We start from the raw sequence: 24,426 nt of genomic DNA on the forward strand, positions 1-24,426 counted from the left end.
TGTTGAGGTGAGGAAAGGGTTGGGGGAGATGGTGGGGACGGAGGAGGTGTGGTCTTGGAGAGCTGTGATGGCAGGAGGATATTAGGTGAGAAATGGAACAATTTCAACAAAAGGATGAGAACTACAGTCAGTTCCTTGGTGGACTGGGAGCCAAAATACTTCATTGAACACAGGTATGATAGTTGACTGGGGCTTGAATATAGGATATGGGCAGCAGAATTTTGGATTAGTTGAATTTAGCAGAAGGTGCTGGTTGAATCTGACCATAAAAGCGTTGGAATAGTCAAGTTTGAAGGCCAAAAAGATTGCAAGAAATACAGATGTTGGGAATCTGATGCAAGACTGCCTGTGGAAAAACACAAACTTCCCTCACCCCATTCCATAGCGTGCTGGAATTTAGCAACAAGGACTCCAATTACAGAAACGAGTCAGCACGAGCAAGAAGCTCACTGATTCCACATGTGTTGTAACTGATTCCTGTTCCAGACTAACTCAAGGCTAAGGCTGACACAACACTTCTCATTAACCCCCAGTGGGCCCCAGCAAAGTTATTCTGTCTGGCTACTGGTACAAGGTAAGTGTTAATCCTTGTGGGCCTGCTTTCTGTACTAAACTTGTTGGTAACTAGGCTGCACACTTTGGGTAGAATTTAATGCTTGACATGCATGCTTGATAGGCAGAACTGGAAGTGACCGTGAGTCCTGGTTCCACCCGAGTGACATTACGCTGGCTGCCACTTGAGAAAATGCCTACCGGAGACATGAATGCGGTCAGTTCTGAGGATTCCTCATCTAACAGGATATGTCAGAGTGAACATTTAGTATTGAGAATGTTGAACATCATGGCATTGGGCATATCAACTATCTCCTGTTCCACTCTCTGCATAAGGTGATGAGGTCTGAGCATTACCTTGTTTAAGTGGATTGGGTCAATGTAATCCTGACTGTGCTATCTTTCTTTATGGCAGCCACTATTGCTGAAACCCATTCTATGTCTGTAGGAATGATGATACCTTGTGTTGTCATCCAATGCAACTCATTAATTACTTTCTGCTTCACCGATATGGTACCCTTCTCGGACTGTTGATGGATTGAATCTTCTAGTCTCTTGTGGTAAACAACAGGTAGCTTACCAGTAATGTCGCAGTACAAAAGGTCTTTGTATGCCGTTATCTCTGGAGCCTATTGTTGTAGAACATGTGCTCCTGGACCACATTGAATGAACCCCAATATAATGCTGTCCCAAAGATCTAGTCATGGCTATACATTCTGGTCAACCATATAAAACTTAAAATTGTCCTGTGTGCAGTGGAGGGTAGCTACACCTTCGGTGTGGATGGTTCATCCACCACAAGCCATCAGGTCTGCCCACGTGCTGGGTCTGGTACTGAATATGGGTCTATTCAGCTGGATAATATGTTTCACTTCCCTCCAGTGGAGGGAAGACTTTCATTGTTGTGTTACTGCAAATGATGTTGAGGGTGGTGAAGATCTCACCCTTTACTGTGACGGTGTCGACACTCTCATGCTATAACATTGTTGGAGGCTCTGTGGCTTTGGTGCATTGGTTGAGCTCCAATACATTCACTTTACTGACACTCCAACCCCTGGAGGACGGACCAGCTGCCATGTTGCTGATACAGAGGAGGGCTGCTGTGGTTTCAATCCACAGCACTTATTTATTTATTAGCGTCACAAGTAGGCATTAACACTGTAATGAAGTTACTGTGAAAATCCCTAGTCGCTAAACTTCTGTGCCTGTTTGGGTACACTGAGGGAGAATTTAGCATGGCCAATGCACCTAACCAGCACGTCTTTCAGACTGTGGGAGGAAGCTGCGGCACCCGGAGGAAACCCATGCAGACAAATGGAGAACATGCAGACTCCGCACGGACAGTGACCAAGCTGGGAATCGAACCTGGGACCATGACACTGAGAGGCAGCAGTGCTAACCACTGTGCCACCGTGAGGCCCTCTGAGAAGCGTAATTCCATTTACCACATTTGTTGCATCTTTTATCATATACAAAAGAAACTATTTGGAGGATGCTTGTAACTGCAGTTGAAGCAGGGTGCACCACTTACTGCCAATACTACTGTTTCCTGCCTAAAATTTCTGCTTTTCTCTGATTGTGTTGAATATATAGATATTAATGGCTGCTTGTAACATTAGATCTTTCTCACACAGTAGCTGCTTGTGAGCTAAACTGTTATGAATTCCACAAACTATTCGGTCCCTGATTCGCTCCTCAATAAGAGTTCCAAATGTATTTCTCTTTGCCAATGGTTTCAGGGAGAATATATAAGACCAGATTGATTCATCTGCTCTTTGGTTTGTTGAATTGAACTTGTATCTATCAAGGATTTGTTTTTTCACCAGAAGATAGATTTTCTCAAACTTTTTAAGGATTACTTCAGTTTCCTTTTTTTCCATCTGGAAAACAAACAACTCAAATATTTTGACTGCCCCTGGATGGCTATGTTTCATAAAGTATAAACCTGTATATTTTTCAACTTTTCCGTCAATGCAGTTTATATGCCACTCCTTCTGAAACTTTTCCCAACTATCTACTATTTTTAATCAAAGACAATTGGGTCGATGCAGCGAAGTTCTTCTGCCGCATTGCCAATGTATGACACTATGTAAATGTGTTGGATTCCTGAATCACTGACAGCACAGATTTTCAACAAAGAGCAGTGTATTCACTAGCTCAGTAACTTCTTCAACACTTACACTCTGCCCGCACTCCCAGGAATAACTCCCGCACTCCTGCCATGTGACCTTTTTAGTAGCTGTGTTATCATGTTCTCAGTTAGTCAGTCGACAGTGGACAACTCTACAAAGAGTTTGGAGGTTGCTGGGTACAGAGGCGGGTTAAGCACAATGTCTGCATAGATTCCCCGATACTTTGTTGAAGATATCAAAAAGTGACTAGAGCAAAAAACAGCCCTCCCACTCACCCCCCCCACGCATTCTCCATGCCCCCATTCATGCCAACTCATGCCACATCATTTGGAGCTGTCAATCAAACTGTAAACTTACATTGTCCCCACTGTGACAGTGACAGTTTATGAAACATGACATGCAGCAATAATCCTGTAATAATATCCTTCAGGTTTATACCAACAAAGTGAAATAGCCACACTGATTGTTTAAACATTGCAGACAGTTTCTCTGTATCTCATCCCATCTCCACTCCTCTTCCCTGCCCATTCACCTTAACCCTTCAACCCATTACTAATTAAAAATCTGTCCACCTCTTTCCTATATTTTCTCAAAGTCCTGACACCCACTGCACTCTGGGATAGTGAATTCCACAGACTCACCACCCTCTGAGAGAAGCAATTTCTCCTCATCTCTGTTTTACATCTGCCGTTCCTTATCCTAAAACTATGACCTCTTATTCTAGTTTGCCCCACAAGAGGAATCATCCTCTCCATGACTACTTTGTCAATCCCTTTTATCATCTTGTACACCTCAATTAGATCACCTTTCATTCTTCTAATTTCTCAGAAATGTAGGCCTAAACTGCCCAATCTCTCTTCAGAAGACAAGCTCCTCATCTCTGAGGGTTTCTTCCTCACTGCAGCTGCAGATGAATGAGCTTGAGCAGTATCTTGTCATTCCATTCTATATTTCAGAGTCCACTTCCTCTTCACATTTTTTCAGGCGATGTGTTGCATCCAGAAATAGGCAGGTTGAAGTCATCAGACAAGTCACCAAACCTATTGGTGCATGTCAATTTTGAGGATGTAGAGCAGTTTTGGGCATTGCTCAATATTTCACAATATAAAGTGCCAAACTGTCTTTTGCCTAGCTTCATCCTAGCATTGCCTTCGACTTCCTGTGATCTTTACTGCCAGATTCATAGGGCAGGATTTTGTAGCCTCGCTCATCCTGAAACTACAAAATCTCACCTGATATCAACGGACGTTTCCATTGTCTGCCCCTCACCTGCTCCAATTCCCGTGCCAGGCGGGACGGTAAAATTCGGGCATTAGTGTTGCTTCATATTGATTGGTCTGTCTTGATTTAACCGAATAGGAATTTTCAGAAAGACCAGGCTTGTTGGCCTGCCTCAACCCTGGAGGTCAGGTTACCCCTGCTCACCTAGAAGATCTTGCCTCACTATTGGCTCAGGCTGCTTGGCTATGGTACGGCTTTGACCCAGAGCTCCTCAGCTCTGACGTGGGGATCGAGTCACCCCCTGCCACTGCCCTCCTCAATGATCTAAGCTCGCCGGTGTTCTAGCGGCTCACTGACTGCTGTTGGCTATCGGGTCTGGCCTGTGTCCTTACCCTTGTTGGTCTAGTTGCCCAGCCCTCCTCACTCTTAGCCCCAGCTCCTGATTGAGTCACTCCACTGTTCCCTACAAACCATGCTGGCGCCTGCCTGGCCCTCGCACCTCCTGACTGCTGACCTCTCACTCGGTTGGCCAGTCCTTCAGCCTCGATGGCCAGGTGTGTTCCTGGCTGGCTGGCTGGCTGCTGTGTAACCCACATTGGGAGAGAAGACCTCCTGAGGTGAACCCCGTGTATTATTTTTTAAGCAGTCTACCCTCTTTCCCTAATTCATAAAATGTCCTGTAAAATGATATTTCCAATAAGAGGGGAGGAATATGTTATGTGTTTTATGTTTTGTCTGCCTTGTTGTACTCCACAAGCCAGTGCATTAAGGGATTGCAGAATCCATGGTTTCTTATTAATTCAACTGCTCCAGCAATAAAGAGCAGTTGCAATGTTAATCACTTCCTTTGACTATTTGTTTGATCTTGAAAGGCCCAAAAGAACAACAGTCCATTCAGCCCATCCAATCTCTGCCAGCTCTTTTGAAAGGAAATCCATAGTTCCACTCTCTAACTGTTTCCCCATAACCTGCAGTGTTTTGCTTTTAAGCATTTATACAATTTCCATTCGAATCTGTTTCCACCAACCCTGTCAGACATTGTATCCCAAATTGTCACTCATTTCATAAAACATTTATCCTCATGTCAGTTTCAAGGAAGTGTCAAATTGGACTCAAAACATTAACTCTTGCCGGAATTTTACTGCCTCGCCGGCCTGAGGCTTGTAAGATCCCGGCCAAGGCCAAGGGAGAATGCTGTCCTCTGAGTCTCGCCCACCCCGATTCTGGGACGGGCTTGGCAGTAAAATTCCAGCATCTGTTTCTCCCTCCACTGATGCTGCCAAACCTGCTGTGTGTTTTCTGGAATGTTGTGTTTTCGTTTCAAATTTCCAGCATCCGCAGTATTTTGCTTCTATCCTCATGTCACTACAGGTCCTTTTGTAAATCACCTTAAAGTTGTGGCCTCTGGTTATCAATATTTCATGTACTGAAGATAACTTCTCTTTATTTGTTTTGTCTTCGTGTTTTCAAACATTTCTATGCAATCCCCTCTTAACTTCCTCTGCAACCCAAGTGTCAAGGGTGGGATTGTTATTGCTGCAGCTTCAATGGGCCAAATTGCCTCCTTCTGCACTGTAGAGATTCTGTGACTCAGTGAAATATCTTAATATTTATGGCCTGGGGACCTGGGTTCAAATCCCATCATGGCAGATGGTGGAATTTGAATTCAATAAAAAAAAACCCTGAATTAAGAATCTACTGATGACAATGAAACCACTGTTGATTGTCGCAAAACCCATCTGGTTCACTAATGTCCATTAGGGGAGGAAATCTGCTGTCCTTACCCGGGCTGGCCTACATGTGACTCCAGAGCTACAGCAACGTGGGTCTCAACTTCCCTTGGGCAACGAGGGACGGGCAATAAATGCTGGCCAGCCAGCGATGCCCATTTTAAGAGTTATTGCTGCAAGATATCTCAACCCAATCTATGCAGAGAGCTCACAGGCAATGTGCCAGTTGAGTGATTTTGACTTTATGGGTGCTGAACTACATTTCCTGTGCAGTTCTAGAACATTCTCATTTAATTTCAAGTTTCCAGCGTTCATGGTTTTGCCATTTTCTGTGAGCCTCGAGGACCCCTCCAGAAGGTATTATCCAATAGGGTTCTTTCTGCCCTACCCTCTGCAAATAGATCTGTCTGGCTATCCTCTGAAGTGAGCTGCTATATTTATTAAGCATGACTATGCACAATCTAGCCCAGTCTCCGTGTCTTTGTTTGCCAATGGGTTTGATTTAGTACCATCAACCATCTGAATCTGCCTCTCTGTCTAACTTTATTTGTTTAGCAAGGTTATATTTTACTATCAATCCCTCTCCGGCTGTCCAGTTAATCATTTGACTGGCACCTCACTGGTTTATCTGATTATAGTGCATGTCTCTTTCCATTTGGTAGGCCCAGAGTAAAACCATATCAACGTCACTGTCTGCATATCCAGGGTGGACTTTGTTCTTGTGATTTCTGCTTGCAGTGACTTCTTATCAATCAATCTATATACAAAATCTACTCAGTACCACTGAGCTGGTGCCAACGACTATTGTTGTGTTTAAGAATTCCAGTCAAAAGGCGCGTAAAATGTGGATATCTATGAAAACAAGCTTCAATTCAATAGCCAATGCACAAAACAGTAAAACCTCTCCTTCCAACATTGGCTGGTATGTATGTATGTTACTCAAAATGGACAGAAACAAACATTTCTGCATATACACGATGGGCGGAATTTTACAGCCTCACTTGTCCCAAAACCCTAAAATCCTCCAAACGGACCTTTCTATGGTCCATCCCTCACCTCCTCCGATTCCTGTGGCAGGCGTGCCAATAAAATTCTGGCCAATAGTGCAGCATAACACTGGCACCGTGGTTAACACTGCTGCCTCACAGTGCCAGCGATCCGGGTTCAATTCCAGCCTCGGGCCACTGTCTGTGTGGAATTTGCACACGTTTTTCATAGATTCACAGGATCCCTACAGAGCAGAATGAGGCCATTCAGCCCATCAAACCTGCACCAACTCTCCAACAGAGCATCTTAGCTAGGCCCAACTCTCCATTTCCCCTATCCCCATAACTCTGGGCACTTACCATGGCTAATCAACCTAACCTACACATGTTGAAGCACTAAGGGCCAATCTAGGATAACCAATCCACCTAATCTGCACATCTTTGTCCATGGGTTTCTGAAGGCGGGAAGGCAGTTTAATAGGGTGGTGAAAAGAGCATTTGGTGCTTTATCAATCAGGGTACAGACAACAGAAGCAGAGAGAGGTCATGATGGAGTTGTATAGAACTTTGGTGAGGCCATAGTTGGGGTACTATGTGCAGTTCTGGTCACCACGTTATAGGAAGGACATGAACGCACTTGAGGGGATGAAGAGGAGATGCACCAGGATGTTGCCTGAGATGGAAAATTTAAGCTATAAAGAGAGGTTGGATAGGCGTGGGTTGTTTTCTCTGGAGTAGAGAAGACTGAGGGATGACCTGATTGAGATGTTCAAGATTATGAGGGGCATGGACAGGCTGGATAGGGAGCAGCTGTTCCCCTTAGTTAAAGGGTCAGTTACAAGGGGACACGGGTTAAAAGTGAGGGATGGGAAGTTTAGGGGACATTTGAGGAAAATCCTTTTTACTCAGAGGGTGGTGACAGTCTGGAACGCACTGCCTGGGAGGGTGGTGGAGGCGGGATGCCTCACATCCTTTAGAAAGTACGTGGATGAGTACTTGGCACGCCATAACATTCAAGGTTATGGGCCAAATACTGGCACGTGGGATCAGGTGGGTAGATCAGGGCCTTTCAAGAATAGGTGCAGACTTGATGGGACGAAGGGACTCTTCTGCACCATAGGATTCTGTGATTCTGTTCTCCCCTTGTCTGCGTGGGTTTCCTTTGAGTGCTTTGCTTTCCTTTCACAGTCCAAAGATGTGTGGGTTAGGTTGATTGGCCATGCTAAATTGCCCCTAGTGTCAGGGGCATTAGCAGAGTAAATATGTCGGGTTATGGGAATAGGGCCTGGGTACGATTATGGTTGGTGCAGAGTCAATGGGTCGAATGACCTCCTTCTGTGCTGTCAGGATTCTATGAATATAACACCTTTATGAAAGACTTTTGAATCTATCAAATGACCCATTAGTTTCTTCACTACTATTTACAATGTGCACACAATGTGAAAGTCTGCTACTCAGGGCAAAGCACCACTGGGAACCCATCTTCCAGCAGATCCAAACCCATTGGTAATAATTTTGTTCCTACCAATATCCAGCAGTTCTCAGATTACCACTAATTCTGCAAGATTCTATCTTGTAGAGAAGTCCCTTATCAAACATTTTCCAAAAGCCCGGATTGGGCCAGATTCTCCCACCCTGGCTGTGGCTGGGATTCTCCGGTCCCATTGCAGTGAATGAGATTTGGCTGAGTGCCAAATTCCCCTTTCTCGCTGGCAGCAGCGGTGGGTTGTGAATAGCCAGAGAATTCTGGCCAATATCTACTGGGTTCATTCATCCAATAATCTGGCAATGTCTTTAAAAAGATCAGTCAAATTGCTATGGTTTGAGGTTCTCCTCTGGAAGCCTCATTCATTGTCCCTGGTCTAGATTTCTCTATCTAAATGTTCCTATAGGACACTTCAAATGATTCGAGCATTTCTTGTCACTTTTGCTAAAGGTGTCTGCTTGTGTTAGGGTTGGTTCCATGCAGAACTCCAGTGTTGGACGATCCCTAAATGTGAGGGTTTAAATGTAAACTTTATACCTGAGATGTTGAGTCAAAGAAGAAAACACTTCCAATATGGATAAATGAAACAGAGTAGAAGAGAGCTAACAATTACCACCTCAATGTGACCGCAGAGAGCCATAACTATAGATTTTTTTTGTTGTCTTGAGTAATAAACACATTCTGATTTATAAATTTGGCTGGTAGCTTGAATCCATTTTGCAATGTCAACTTAAAATACAGTTTTTAAAAATTCCATGAGTTTTTTTTATTGATTCTTTCACAGGATATGAGCATCGCTGGCAAGACCAACATCTGTTGCTCATCTTTAATTGCCCTTGAAACAAGAGCCTTGCCACATGATTTCAGAGGGGTAGTTAAGAATTAACATTGCTTTGACCTCTGGAGTCACATGTAGGCTAGACCAGATAAATATAGCAGATTTCTTCCCTGAAGTGAACCATTGGGGTTTTACAATAATTGAAAATGGTTCCATGGTCAACAATTCTGAGACTAACTTTACAATTCCAGATTAGCAATTGAATTTAAATTCTGCCAGTTGCCAAGGATACGAACCCATGTCCCCATAACATGGGCCTCTGAATTACAAGTTCAATGATGTTACCATTACACCACCATCTCTACCCTATAACCACAGGAAGATAGATTTGCAAAATGTAGAATACCATAATTATGGTGTGAATTATAGCATTAGGTTGAATGATGCCTTATGAATCATGGTAGGTGCGGTTTATTTATTAAAGAGGGAAGGCCTTCTTGTGCTAAATTACATTTTCCCTGTTCCTGAATCATGTTCACAGAGTGTTCCAGGGCTGTCAGATACCTGGGGAAGGTCTTTCTGGTCAACAAATGGCAACTCAGTATAGGGCTGTAATGAGAATAGCCCATCTCAAGAGACAGCTAGATATAGTGCTTGGGGTGAATGGAGTCAAAGGTTATGGGGAGAAAGCAGGATTAGGTTATTGAGTTGGACGATCAACCATGATCATAATGAATGGTGGAGCAGGCTCGAAGGGCCAAGAGGCCTCCTCCTGCTCCTATCTTCTATGTTTCAATATTTCAGAGATAAGGGGAATCATTTTAATTTTTGATAAATTCATTAGCCACCAATTATACAAAATGGCCAAAATTCCTTTCAAATAAAGAAAAATTGAGTTGTGTGTATTACAGACAACTGACCTACTACTGCTAAATTTTCAAAGTAAGATTAGCCCCCAGGATATATTAATAAGGGTGAGGTGACCTACACATCACAGTAATATTACTCTTTAACGCTCATGACAATGGGTTTTAAATGATGTGGACATTGTTTTGAGGAAGTTTGCACCTTGATACAGATCAGTTATTAGACTAACCAGAACAGAGGGCAAACCAAGACCGAATGTTAAAGGTCACAACACTCGCATTCTGAGGGAAATATTGTTCTCTCTCTAACATCACTGTGGATCTAGCTGCACCTCAGGGACAGCAGCAGTTCAAGAAGGCAACTCACCTCAATTGTGTATGCGGGGTGTAGCTCCTGTAAGAGTATGGGTCAGGTGACCCAGGGTGTGGGGTGACCTGCACAGGAATCCACCCCTATAACTAGTGGAGGGCTGGAGTACAAGGAGTACAGTTCATTAATAAACCGTATTGTGGCTTGCTTCCTGTGTGAGTTCATTGGAACTACCCCTCTAAACACCACCTTCTGAAGGCCAACTAAGGATGGGCAATAAATGCTGGCCTAGCCAGCGATGCCCACAACCTGTAAATGAAAAAAAACTTGTCTCAGCTGCTTGGTCCAGTTCCCCTTCCTCATTTGGACTAACCTTACCACACATCACACAGCTCGCACTTGTGGTTAAATTACATTCAGATTCTGTATTGAAATAGACCTAATATTCCAGCTGTCCTTTGTGGAGCAGAAGAAGCATATTGTGATGAAGGAAAAGAAATACTTTACATTTCTGTCGTGCCGCTCATAACCCCAGGGCATCCCAAAGTATCTTTCCATTTAAGCACTTTGTGGTCAATATTGTAATGGAGGAGATGTGGCAGCCAATTTGCAAACAGCAAGGTCCCACAAGAAGCAATGAGATAGTGACCACATAATTTGTTTTAGATGTTGCTTGAGGGATGAATGTTGGCCAGGTTATCTGTGAGCAACCATCCTTCTTCAAAATAACCCATCTGAATGAGAAGGCAGGGTCTCGGCTTGTAGTCTCAGCACAAAGACATCAGCCAGAACTTTCCAATCCCAATCAGCATATACAGCAATAGGTAATTGTGAATATTTTTGGTAAATTGCAATGTTAATGGGCAAAAAAGTGGAAGTTTGTGGTGGGGGGAGGAGGAGGACAGCATTTAAGGTGACTGGGAGGGACATCAGAATTGTGGGGAAGAGGAGAAAGAACAGTGTGACTGGAGGGTGGAGGGAGGGGGTAGGAATAGGACTACTAGTCATCCAGAGAAAGAGAATGGAAGAGTCCTTGCATTTAGCTTGGGGATCAAGGCAGGCTGATAGTTTGCTTGGTTGAGTAAATAAGGCAAATGATCCCCAGGTCATTTGTGTGCCAGATGCAGTCACATTTTCACCCACCCTCGTCAACAAGAGATGTCAATGATTGATTGATTTGTTGGGAATAAAGCTGTGGATCATAGAATCATGGAATCTCTAAAGTGAAGAAGAAGGCCATTCAGCCATCAAGTCTGCACCAACTCTCTGAAACAGCGTCTTCAGGCCCACCTCCCCATCCCCGTAACCCAACGCATTTACCACAACTGATCCCACTAACCTAAAATTTCTCAACACTGTGAGGCAATTTAGCATGGCCAATCCATACACATCTTTGGAGTGTGGGAGGAAACCAGAGCAGCCACAGCAAACCCACGCAGAAACAGGAAGAACATGCAACATCCACATAGACAGTGACCCAAGGCTGGAATCAAACCCAGGTCACTGGCACTGCGAGGCAACAGTGCTAACCACTGTGCCACCAGGCTGCCCTGGGTCCCTGGCACTGTGAGGCAGCAGTGCTAACCACTGTGCTAACCAAGCTGTTCTTGAATGAGGCGAGCAGGCAGTTTAGTGGCTTTATCCCAATGTTGCTGTTGTGTTGAACAGTTGGTCAGAGATGAGGATGCTGGAACACAGAAAGGAACTTAGGAAAGGAGTTGGGGAATGGAGCAGTATGCAGGAATGAGGGAAGGCAGAAAAATGTAGGTTATGGTTGAGAGGAGGAAGTGGTCAGACATGGTATCAGAAATCAGCACCTTGTATTCCGAGAAGCCCAGTGGTGATGAATGTGAAGCATGATAGTTTGCAACTGAGCAAATTTCTCCATGTCGGGAGTGAATGTGGCAACATCTGAAGAAGGAGTCAGATTTACAGCTAGCTGCCTTGTATTGGGTTGCTGGAGGAATTCAGCCACATTCCTGTTTCCATCACCAACATCCTTTATTGTGCACCAATGGAAAAGGCCACTCCTGTGGCTTCCAGTCAGGTAGTCTTCAGTTCAGGACCTACAATTCTGGTCTAGGTAATGTTACGGGCTTAAAACCCCTGCTGGCTGCTTTGCGTTGGTCGAGCCTCCGCTCACTCAGTTAGGCAGGTCATACTACGCAAAGCCCATGGGCAAATCTATTGCTGATCCCCTATCATCTTCGTGGTCATAACATCCCTCCCCCCAGATAGGCCCATGTTTCTTCCAGTTGCTCTGCTAAGTGGATGTCATTTTCAGTACTTGGCCCTCAGGTGGAGGTCTGTTGAAGGCAGGGCTGGGTCAACGGTGTAAACCGAACATTTGTCGGCGGGACCATCGTAAAGTTACTGAATTAAGTTCCACTTCAGGTTCCGCTTCAAGCCAGAGGCAGCTTCAAGCTGAGGACTGGCACTGGCAGTGGCTATCTCCATGGCCAGTGCTGTGGACAACTTGGGCAAGGACACCTGAGATGGTTTAAGTGTTTTTTTAAGGTTTTGCCCTGAACTTTGGCCTTGTAAGATGCTGGTACTGGTTTCTCCATAATCATCCTGGGACCCATCTGGGACCATTCCAACTATTAGAGATGAAGTTCTGGAAATCACCATTAGTGAAGGCCATGCCTTTATCAGGAACTGTCGCAGGTACAGTGTACAGGTGAAGACTCAGAGTCCTTTGACTGCCAGCCTGAGTCAATCAGCTGTTTTTAAACCCCCGCTGAGCAAATCTCCACTCGCTTAATTTGATTTGATTTGATTTATTATTGTCACACGTATTAGGATACAGTGAAAAGTATTGTTTATTGTGAGCTATACAGGCAAAACATACTGGTCATAGAGTACATAGGGGAGAAAGAAAAGAGAGGGTGCAGAATGTAGTGTTGCAGTTACAGATAGAGTGAAGAGAAAGATCAGCTTAATATATGATAGGACCATTCAAAAGTCTGATGGCAGCAGAGAAGAAGCTGTACCTGAATTGGTTGGTATGTGTTTTTAGACTGTAGTATCTTTTTCCCAATGGAAGAAGGTGGAAGAGAGAATATCTGGAGCGCATGGGGTCCTTGATTATGCTGGTTGCTTTTCCGAGGCAGTGGGAAGGGTAGACAGAGCTGGTTTGGGTGATGGACTGGGCTACAGGCCCACAGTGAGATCTATTGACGATCCCCTGTGACTATCATAAGAAATTTGATAGGACTGTTTAAGAGGGCAGTTAAACATTCAATGCATTGCTGTGGGTCTGGCATTACATGTGGTCAGACTAGGTAAGGACAGCAGATTTTCTTCCCTAAATGACATTAATGAAGCAGTGCATTCTTATGACATTTGATGATAGTTTTATGATCACCATTATTGAGACTAGCTTTCAATTCCATATTTATTGCAGATGACAGAAGAACAACTTCATGAATGAGTTAGCAACATGATGTCATAGATTTGAGAGGATTGGTAAAAGGGCTAGAAAGGAGCTGAGGAGATTCATTTTTCACTCAGAGTTGTTGGGGTTTGCAACACTCTGCCTGTAAAAGTGATGTAAACTGGTTCCATAAATAATATTGATTTGATTTGATGTATTGTGGTCATGTTATTGACCTACAGTGAAAAGTACTGTTTCTCGCGCGCTACACAGACAAAGCATACCTTACATAGAGAAGGAAAGGAGAGTGAAGAATGTAGAGAAAGATATTAAGTAGGAGTTGGGCAGATACTTGAGGACGTGGAAATCACAGAATTACAGACAAAAGAACAGGACTAGAAGCACAAGTGCTCTTTCAAAGGCGAAAACAAACTACTCCAGACACTGGAAATCTGAATTAAAAACTGAAAATGTTGTAAAAACACAGCATATCGGGCAGCACCTGTGGAGGGAGAAACAGACTTAACTTTACACGTCGATAATGTTTCATCAGAATTGAGAATGATGTTATGGTGATGGAGGAAGAAAAAATGGAATTATACACAGAAATGGTGGATTTTAAAATGACCCAATTTTATACTTTAAAATGGACTCAAACCCCAAAAATAGCAAAAAATGTACAGTCAGGCACTGACAGGAATGGCTGCAGGGTGTTTCTCCAAGGGACAATGAAATCCCTCCCTGTGTTTCCAGACAAGGTACTTCCAAAAGCAGCCAGAGACTGATTACATAACAACTGTCTCATCTCAAAGACCCTGGGTGTAATTGCCCAAATGGATTCACATATTCCGGTTTCTTCTTGCAATATACAAAGAAGGGATTAAAAGAGAGCTGGCTGCTACCTACCTCTTATGCGTGCTCTGCCAGTCTGTCAATCAGTATAGTTTTAAACTTCATTTATTAGTGTCACAAGTGGGCTTACATTAACACTGCAGTGAAGTTACTGTGAAAATCCCCATGTGTTTGTGCTTTGAGAAAAGTTTTCCACACTGAAGGATTGTGATACAGTAACCAAAGCAGGACCCCTGCAAAAATAACCATCTTTTGCAGGAATATCTAAAACTCTCTCCCTGACTTTGGAAGCCAAATAAAGGATCGCAGCTGGAAAAATAAAGAACTGAAATCTCTCTACCAAACCATAAAATATCTGAATCAAAGCATCGACTACTCACCAACAGAACTCAACAAAATATCGTGGGTGCTAGAGTATGAAACAAGAATAGAGGGTGCTAGAAAAACTCAGCAGATTTGCCAGCATCCATAGTGGACTCAACTATAGTGGAATCAATGTGTAATGGACGCAATGCTTCACCACCTACTCCATGCAACTCAATGTACGTTTATTTACATTTATTTACTATTGAACTCAATTCTTACTTGTAATCCATATGAATGTAGATGCAAAGATGTGTGGGTTAGGTTGATTGGCCATGCTAAATTGACCCTAGTGTCAGGGGGATTAGCGGGGTAAATGTGTAGTGTTATGGGAATAGGGCCTGAGTGGGATCTGGTCAGCACGGACTCAATGGGCTGAATGGCCTCCTTCTGTACTGTAGGGATTCTATGAAGTGTTTTATCATCTATCCTTAGTAGTTAATACATTTCATCTATCTTAACTCAAGAAATTCTGGTTAAATTGGCTCCTTTTAAAACATAACTATTTATGTAAAAAGGTATTGGAGGGAAGGAAACCTGGTTAGATTAAACCCTTGTTGCTACCAGCAGATGGTGGGTTGAATACAAACGTAGACAGAATTAGTCATCCCTTCTCATTCGGGTTTGTAACAATTTGGGGTCTCCTACCCAGACAGTAGCGAATTGAGAGGTCTCACCTGGATCAACAACTTGTGGGGGACCACACCTATGGTCGTAACAACAATTAGAAACATAGCAGGTTTCAATCAGGTGAAATTGGTGAGGGCGGCAAAAGATTATGGGGCAGCATGGTGGCACAGTGGTTAGCATTGCTGCCTCCCAGCACTAGGGACTCGGATTCAATTCCGGGCTTGGGCCACGACCTGTGTGGAGTTTGCACATTCTCCCTGTGTCTGCGTGGGTTTTCTCCAGGTACTCTGGTTTCCTCCCATAGTCAAAGTTGTGCGGGTTAGGTTGATTGGCCATACTAAATTGACCCTAGTTTCGGGGGAATTAGCAGGGTCCTCTTTTAAGGAAATATGTGGGGTTACGGGGATAGGGTGAGATTGTTGACAGTGCAGACTCGATGGACTGAACAGCTTCCTTCTGTATTGTAGGAATTCTATGATTCAAATGGCAAAATAGTCGGTGGTGCAGAGTTAACAAGAGTGGTAATGGGGGATAATGAAGAAGCAAAAGAGAGAAAAATAACGATAAGCTGTCTCTGCTCCTTGGCACAGATATAAACAAGATTCCCCGCTGTATTGTCCATGGTAATGCCTCAGCCCATTAGAGTCAGCTATAATATAAATTGTATAAATCGCTGTGATCATTTGAAATTTGGTGCTCTTGCATTTGTCCGAATGGGTGAAAGATAAAAAAAGCTTTGGCAACATGTCTCTTTCCCACAATATTCAAAAACTTGGGACCACTGAAGGCATATAGTATTAAAATAACCAGACACCATAATTCTGATTACATGTAGAAACATTAAAATATAGGAGCAGGAAGAGGCCATTTGACCTTTTGAGCCTGCTCCGCTATCCTTTTGAGCCTGCTCCGCTATTCATTACGATAATGGCTGATCATCCAACTCAATAGCCTAATCCTACTTTTTCCCCATAACTTTTGATCCCATTCGCCCCATGTGCTATATCCAGCCCCCTCTTGAATTCCACAGGTTCACTACTCTTTGGGTGGAGAAATGTCTCCACACCTCTGTCCTAAATGGTATACCTTGAATCCTCAGACTGTGGTGTGGTTTTACAGAGTCTCCATGTAAGGTGGGGCTATCTCAGTAGCTGGGAGTAATCTGGGGGATTGCCCCATCATGCTACATGAAATGCAGGTTGCAATCTATGCTCAATGTCAGCCAACCTGACATGGAGAAGTTTTATTTTTCTATTCGAGACCATGTGTCACCCATAGCAAATGTCAAAGCAGATTTTACTTTAAACCTAACCAAACTACACAGCTGGCTGAATTCAAACTGACTGCAAGGCATTCAGCCATTTATTCTGCAAGTTGCTTCTATCGACTTATCCTGCAGAAGGGACATAGCAACTTTGGCTGTGACCCAGTAGGTGGGTAAAACAAAATAGACTGTAAAGAGAAACTTACATAATTACTATGAATTAATCACAAAACACACCTTTACATCCAGTAATTGGTGAATTCTCCCCACCCTGCCCACCACACAGGGAGCAATTAAAAGGCGACATTTGTATCATTTATATATAGAACACACAATAATAGATTCCTGTGGCTGAAAATTCAATTAAAGGCTTTGGGTGAGAAAAATGAATGCCTGGGAGAAAGTTCTAAGGCACAAAATAGAAGACCACTTCAGAAATTTGGGAACGAAATTCAAGAGGGTGAGAACAAATTATTTGTATCCTGAGATTAATGTGTATCATTTAACATCAGTCACTTCAGGACAGTGTCATTTTATTTGTTGGAGGCACATCTGTGGTTTCAGATGCTTTACGCCCCCAGTGCCAATTAATTCCAAACACACATGATCAGCTAAGATCATAGAATCTCTACAGTGCAGAATGAGGCCATTCAGCCCATTGATCCTGCATCAACAATACAACCCTATTCCTTTAACCCCACATATTTATCCTGAAACTAAGGGGTAAATTAGTTTAAAGTTTATTAGTGTCGTAAGTAGGCTCACATTAACACTGAAGTTGCTGTGAAAACTCCCTAGTTGCCACACTCCGGCATCAATTCAGGTACACTGAGAGAGAATTTAGCACAGCCAATGCACCTAACCAGCATGTCTTTCAGACTGTGGGAGGAAACCACACACAAATGGGGAGACTGTGGGAGAAAACTCACTCAGACACAGCGAGTCCAAACACCATACAGATAGTCACCCAAGGCTGGAATTCAACATAGGTCCCTGGCACTGTAGAGGCGGCAGTGCTAACCATTGTACCACCTACGTGCTATTAAGAAGGCCATTTGGCCCATCAGGAACAAACCCATCCAGGCTCTAATTCCTGTAACCCCACATATTTACCCAGAAACCAAGGGGCAATTCAGCAAGGCTAATTAACTTAACCGCACATCTTTGATGTGGGGAGAAAGCACAGCACCTGGAGGAAACCCATGCAGATACAGGGAGAAAGTGCATATTTCACACATCCACACAGTGACTCAATGCTGGAATTGAACCTAGCTTCCTGGTGCTGTGAGGCAGCAGTACTAACCATTGTATCATCCTAAATGATTAATTTCTATGATGTGGAGTGTTATTGTTATTGATCTGCTGTATGAAATTTGCACTATCTCCCATGTTATGGAACTAGGCCTGTTGCTACTACTGCTGCTATTGAACACTGACACTTCCTTGCTCAGTCACTCCCTGCTTTTATATGGGCTATTTATAACTCCATGAGCAGGGTGACGTCACCATGCAGGCCTCCAGCCCAAAGACTACAGGTCCCAGAAGGACTGCGGCCATCGCACATGCGCACTGCAAGGACCCACAGAATGAGGTACCTGCTCCGCCTGAAACAAAAATAATACTTTCGGCCTCGAGGGCGGCGGCTGTATTAACATTAAAAGCGGCACAGTAGACCCCGGCTGGGTGGTAAGGATCGGGTAACAGGGGTGGTGCCATGCCCCGGTGTGGTGGGGCCCTGACGGCGAGGGCTGTCCCCGGGGCGGAGGCGCGAGCGGGAGCCGTTAGTGCAGCGGGGAGCGCGCATGCGCAGCGCCCCAGCCCACCGCCCGAGCCCGGAGCGGGGCCGGAGAGCGAGAGCCCGGTGAGTGAGTGAGTGAGAGAGCCCGGTGAGTGAGAGAGTGAGTGAGAGAGAGAGAGTGCCCGGTGAGAGAGAGTGAGAGAGAGAGAGAGAGAGTGCCCGGTGAGTGAGAGAGAGAGCCCGGTGAGAGTGAGAGAGAGAGAGAGCCCGGTGAGAGGGAGAGAGCCCGGTGAGTGAGAGAGAGAGAGAGTGCCCGGTGAGTGAGAGAGGGAGAGAGTGCCCGGTGAGGGAGAGAGTGCCCGGTGAGTGAGAGAGGGAGAGAGTGCCCGGTGAGGGAGAGAGTGCCCGGTGAGGGAGAGAGTGCCCGGTGAGTGAGAGAGGGAGAGAGTGCCCGGTGAGGGAGAGAGTGCCCGGTGAGGGAGAGAGTGCCCGGTGAGGGAGAGAGGGAGAGAGTGCCCGGTGAGTGAGAGAGGGAGAGAGTGCCCGGTGAGGGAGAGAGTGCCCGGTGAGTGAGAGAGGGAGAGAGTGCCCGGTGAGTGAGAGAGGGAGAGAGTGCCCGGTGAGGGAGAGAGTGCCCGGTGAGTGAGTGAGGGAGGGAGAGAGTGCCCGGTGAGTGAGAGAGTGAGGGAGAGAGTGCCCGGTGAGGGAGAGAGTGCCCGGTGAGGGAGAGAGGGAGAGAGTGCCCGGTGAGGGAGAGAGGGAGAGAGTGCCCGGTGAGGGAGAGAGTGCCCGGTGAGTGAGTGAGAGAGGGAGAGAGTGCCCGGTGAGGGAGAGAGTGCCCGGTGAGGGAGAGAGTGCCCGGTGAGTGAGAGAGGGAGAGAGTGCCCGGTGAGTGAGAGAGGGAGAGAGTGCCCGGTGAGGGAGAGAGGGAGAGAGTGCCTGGTGAGGGAGAGAGTGCCCGGTGAGTGAGTGAGAGAGGGAGAGAGTGCCCGGTGAGTGAGTGAGAGAGGGAGAGAGTGCCCGGTGAGAGAGGGAGAGAGTGCCCGGTGAGAGAGGGAGAGAGTGCCCGGTGAGTGAGTGAGAGAGGGAGAGAGTGCCCGGTGAGTGAGTGAGAGAGGGAGAGAGTGCCCGGTGAGTGAGTGAGAGAGGGAGAGAGTGCCCGGTGAGTGAGTGAGAGAGGGAGAGAGTGCCCGGTGAGTGAGTGAGAGAGGGAGAGAGTGCCCGGTGAGTGAGTGAGAGAGGGAGAGAGTGCCCGGTGAGTGAGTGAGAGAGGGAGAGAGTGCCCGGTGAGTGAGTGAGAGAGGGAGAGAGTGCCCGGTGAGTGAGAGAGGGAGAGAGTGCCCGGTGAGTGAGTGAGAGAGGGAGAGTGTGCCCGGTGAGTGAGTGAGAGAGGGAGAGAGTGCCCGGTGAGTGAGTGAGAGAGGGAGAGAGTGCCCGGTGAGTGAGGGAGAGAGTGCCCGGTGAGTGAGGGAGAGAGTGCCCGGTGAGTGAGGGAGAGAGTGCCCGGTGAGTGAGGGAGAGAGTGCCCGGTGAGTGAGGGAGAGAGTGCCCGGTGAGTGAGGGAGAGAGTGCCCGGTGAGTGAGGGAGAGAGTGCCCGGTGAGTGAGGGAGAGAGTGCCCGGTGAGTGAGGGAGAGAGTGCCCGGTGAGTGAGGGAGAGAGGGAGAGAGTGCCTGGTGAGGGAGAGAGTGCCCGGTGAGTGAGTGAGGGAGAGAGTGCCCGGTGAGTGAGGGAGAGAGTGCCCGGTGAGTGAGGGAGAGAGTGCCCGGTGAGTGAGGGAGAGAGTGCCCGGTGAGTGAGGGAGAGAGTGCCCGGTGAGTGAGGGAGAGAGGGAGAGAGTGCCCGGTGAGGGAGAGAGTGCCCGGTGAGGGAGAGAGTGCCCGGTGAGGGAGAGAGTGCCCGGTGAGGGAGAGAGAGGGAGAGAGTGCCCGGTGAGGGAGAGAGTGCCCGGTGAGGGAGAGAGAGGGAGAGAGTGCCCGGTGAGGGAGAGAGAGGGAGAGAGTGCCCGGTGAGGGAGAGAGAGGGAGAGAGTGCCCGGTGAGGGAGAGAGAGGGAGAGTGTGCCCGGTGAGTGAGAGAGAGAGTGCCCGGTGAGTGAGAGAGAGAGAGAGTGTGGCCGGTGAGTGAGAGAGAGAGTGCCCGGTGAGTGAGTGAGCGCCCGGCGAGCGAGCGTGAGAGAGAGGGAGCGCCCGGCGGGCGGGCGAGGGGGAGGGAGGGAGCGCCCGGCGGGAGGGCGAGGGGGAGGGAGGGAGCGCCCGGCGGGAGGGCGAGGGGGAGGGAGGGAGCGCCCGGCGGGAGGGCGAGGGGGAGGGAGGGAGCGCCCGGCGGGAGGGCGAGGGGGAGGGAGGGAGCGCCCGGCGGGAGGGCGAGGGGGAGGGAGGGAGCGCCCGGCGGGAGGGCGAGGGGGAGGGAGGGAGCGCCCGGCGGGAGGGCGAGGGGGAGGGAGGGAGCGCCCGGCGGGAGGGCGAGGGGGAGGGAGGGAGCGCCCGGCGGGAGGGCGAGGGGGAGGGAGGGAGCGCCCGGCGGGAGGGCGAGGGGGAGGGAGGGAGCGCCCGGCGGGAGGGCGAGGGGGAGGGAGGGAGCGCCCGGCGGGAGGGCGAGGGGGAGGGAGGGAGCGCCCGGCGGGAGGGCGAGGGGGAGGGAGGGAGCGCCCGGCGGGAGGGCGAGGGGGAGGGAGGGAGCGCCCGGCGGGAGGGCGAGGGGGAGGGAGGGAGCGCCCGGCGGGAGGGCGAGGGGGAGGGAGGGAGCGCCCGGCGGGAGGGCGAGGGGGAGGGAGGGAGCGCCCGGCGGGAGGGCGAGGGGGAGGGAGGGAGCGCCCGGCGGGAGGGCGAGGGGGAGGGAGGGAGCGCCCGGCGGGAGGGCGAGGGGGAGGGAGGGAGCGCCCGGCGGGAGGGCGAGGGGGAGGGAGGGAGCGCCCGGCGGGAGGGCGAGGGGGAGGGAGGGAGCGCCCGGCGGGAGGGCGAGGGGGAGGGAGGGAGCGCCCGGCGGGAGGGCGAGGGGGAGGGAGGGAGCGCCCGGCGGGAGGGCGAGGGGGAGGGAGGGAGCGCCCGGCGGGAGGGCGAGGGGGAGGGAGGGAGCGCCCGGCGGGAGGGCGAGGGGGAGGGAGGGAGCGCCCGGCGGGAGGGCGAGGGGGAGGGAGGGAGCGCCCGGCGGGAGGGCGAGGGGGAGGGAGGGAGCGCCCGGCGGGAGGGCGAGGGGGAGGGAGGGAGCGCCCGGCGGGAGGGCGAGGGGGAGGGAGGGAGCGCCCGGCGGGAGGGCGAGGGGGAGGGAGGGAGCGCCCGGCGGGAGGGCGAGGGGGAGGGAGGGAGCGCCCGGCGGGAGGGCGAGGGGGAGGGAGGGAGCGCCCGGCGGGAGGGCGAGGGGGAGGGAGGGAGCGCCCGGCGGGAGGGCGAGGGGGAGGGAGGGAGCGCCCGGCGGGAGGGCGAGGGGGAGGGAGGGAGCGCCCGGCGGGAGGGCGAGGGGGAGGGAGGGAGCGCCCGGCGGGAGGGGGCGAGGGGGAGGGAGGGAGCGCCCGGCGGGAGGGGGCGAGGGGGAGGGAGCGCCCGGCGGGAGGGGGCGAGGGGGAGGGAGCGCCCGGCGGGAGGGGGCGAGGGGGAGGGAGCGCCCGGCGGGCGGGGGAGAGGGAGCGGGAGAGCCCGGCGGGCGGGCGAGTGAGCGAGGGAGAGGGAGCGGGAGAGCCCGGCGGGCGGGCGAGTGAGCGAGGGAGCGGGAGAGCCCGGCGGGCGGGCGAGGGAGCGGGAGAGCCCGGCGGGCGGGCGAGTGAGCGAGGGAGAGAGAGAGCCCGGCGGGCGGGCGAGTGAGCGAGGGAGAGAGAGAGCCCGGCGGGCGGGCGAGTGAGCGAGGGAGAGAGAGAGCCCGGCGGGCGGGCGAGTGAGCGAGGGTGAGAGAGAGCCCGGCGGGCGGGCGAGTGAGCGAGGGAGAGAGCGAGCCCGGCGGGCGGGCGAGTGAGCGAGGGAGAGAGAGAGCCCGGCGGGCGGGCGAGTGAGCGAGGGAGAGAGAGAGCCCGGCGGGCGGGCGAGTGAGCGAGGGAGAGAGAGAGCCCGGCGGGCGGGCGAGTGAGCGAGGGAGAGAGAGAGCCCGGCGAGCGAGTGAGGGAGAGAGAGAGCCCGGCGGGCAGGCGTGAGCCCGGCTTGCGTGTGAGCGAGAGCGCGTGCGTCCGGTGGGCTTGTGAGGGAGAGCGCAGGAGGAGGGCGCAGCCCGAGACCGGGGGGAGACGAGAGCCTGGCAGGGATGAGCGGGAACCCGGCACGGGAGCAGCGGGGAGATTGAGAGCCTGGCACAAGAGCGGGGAAGAGCTGGAGCCCGGTGTGGCTGAGTCCTGAAGCCCGGTGCGATGCGGGGTAGAACGAGAGTCTGGTGGGGATGAGCGGGAGTCCGGTGTAGGAGCATGAGAGACCGGCACAGGAGCGGGGTTGAGCGCGGGAGCCTAGCGCTGGAGTGGGGTTGGGGGAGAGCAACAGCTTGACGGGATAAGCAGGAGCCCAGCATGAGAGCGGAGGAGAGCTAGAGCCGGTGCAAGGGAGTGTAAGCAGGGGAGAGAGAGAGAGAGAGAGAGAGAGGGCCCGGTGCGAGAGCAGTGGGGAGCAAGAGCCCGGTGCAAGAGAGAGTGAGTGAGTGAGCAAGAGACAGTGTCGGTTGAGTGAGTGTGAGAGAGAGAGTACCTGGTGAGTGGGACGGTGATCCCAGTGAGTTAGCAGGAGAGGTGGGGGATCCGGTGAGTGAGCAGGAGGGACGGGGAGTCCGGTGAGTGAGCAGGGTTGGGAGAGTCCGGTGAGTGAATAGGGGGTGAGGGGGCAGTGACTGATCTGGAGAGGTGGGACCCGCTGACTGAGCTGAGGTGGAGAGCCCAGTGAGTGAGCGGGAGAGGTGGCAGTGAGGTGCGGCGAGAGAAGGCGACAAATGTAGAAGGAGTGGGAGTGTTGGTAGGGTAGTGAGTGAGTTGGGGAGGTTTTGTGGGGATGGGATGTAAGGCTGGAGTTTGGCAGGGTGGAAGAAGTGGTGAGGGAGCAATGTGGCTTGAGGGTGGACTGGGACGTGTAGGGAGGAGAGAAGGGATGGAAGTGACTGGGGTGGGGGGGATGGAGTACAGAGGGGTGGAGAAAAGTGGTGAGGGGGTAAGGTTGCTTGAGGGTGGACTGGGATATGTATAGGGAGGAATGAAGGGATGAATTGGGATGTAAGGCAAAGGGAAAATAGGGAGGGGAGGAAAGCGAAGGTGGAGGTTGTTCTCAGTGAGGGTGATGGACTTAGAAGTGACAGGGAGCTGGAGGGTTTTGGATGTGAGGATCAGTTGGAGCTAGCTATGTATGCAGTTGGTGAATAGGGTGTAGGTGCTTGGTTAGTTGTATAGTACGGTGTGTTTGAGTATAGGAAATGAATGAATGGGGTAGTGATGGCTTGTTGACATTTGAAGAAGATTTGGAGAATGCAGTCTCTGGTAGGGTAAAAGGGAGAGGTTGTGAAAGGTGTGAAGGAATGAGTTGAGACTTGGAGTGTGGAGTGCAGATTTGAGAGATACACATTCCATTCTACAATCATAGTTTAGTTGGGCTTTGAAGCCTGAGGTGAGAAATACGCAAATATACGAATTGTGTTATATTAGGAAATGTGATCATGATTAGGACAAATGTCCAGGGAGCGGGATAACCTGGGAGGTGGAGTGTGAGCCTTCAAAGATATATTCTTTTTTATATTTTGATGGAAAGCTTATTAGTAAGACCGGCATTTATTGCTAACACCTAATTGATTCTTGTGAAGGTTCTTTGATATCCTCACTGCCTTGAACTTTTGCATTTATCATTTTGCCCTTGCATGAGATGTATGTTGCAAGAAGCGAAGATGAAAGTCGCTGAACTTTCTTGATAGTTGGATGGAATTCTAGTTAAACATTTTAAAGCACGAAAGGTTCCACCTACTGCCACACCTTCTCTCCATCAGACAAGGCATGCATAACACAATCATTATATTAATACAAAACCAAAGATGACACAGGCAATTGCAACAGCTATAGGGGCATCTTGATCCTTAGCATCATTCACTAGGGTCCTGCTTAAAATACTCCGTCTATTTGCAGATTGCATGTATTCAGATGTACGGTGCATTTTCCACGCTGGCAGGCCTATAGTGGACATGATAACACTCCCA

At 49.5% G+C, this 24,426-nt stretch overlaps 1 protein-coding gene across 4 annotated transcripts in view; it reads left to right on the top strand.

The window, feature by feature from the left end:
• Positions 1–516: 516 nt before the first annotated feature.
• Positions 517–24,426, top strand: part of nras (NRAS proto-oncogene, GTPase) — an 86,354-nt gene continuing 62,444 nt past the window's right edge. Inside the window, exon 1 of one of the 4 annotated variants that reach the window (XM_080210198.1) lies at positions 517–574. The gene's annotated coding sequence lies outside the window, so the exon portion shown is untranslated. Of the gene's footprint in view, positions 575–18,131; positions 18,233–18,296; positions 18,408–23,598; positions 23,847–24,426 lie in introns of those variants that run through there. The other 3 variants (XM_080210196.1, XM_080210195.1, XM_080210199.1) reach the window with 3 other exon arrangements.

Source organism: Carcharhinus amblyrhynchos, chromosome 22 (genome assembly GCF_965287045.1).
Source record: "Carcharhinus amblyrhynchos chromosome 22, sCarAmb.v2.hapA, whole genome shotgun sequence".
NCBI classification, from domain to species: Eukaryota; Metazoa; Chordata; class Chondrichthyes; order Carcharhiniformes; family Carcharhinidae; genus Carcharhinus; species Carcharhinus amblyrhynchos.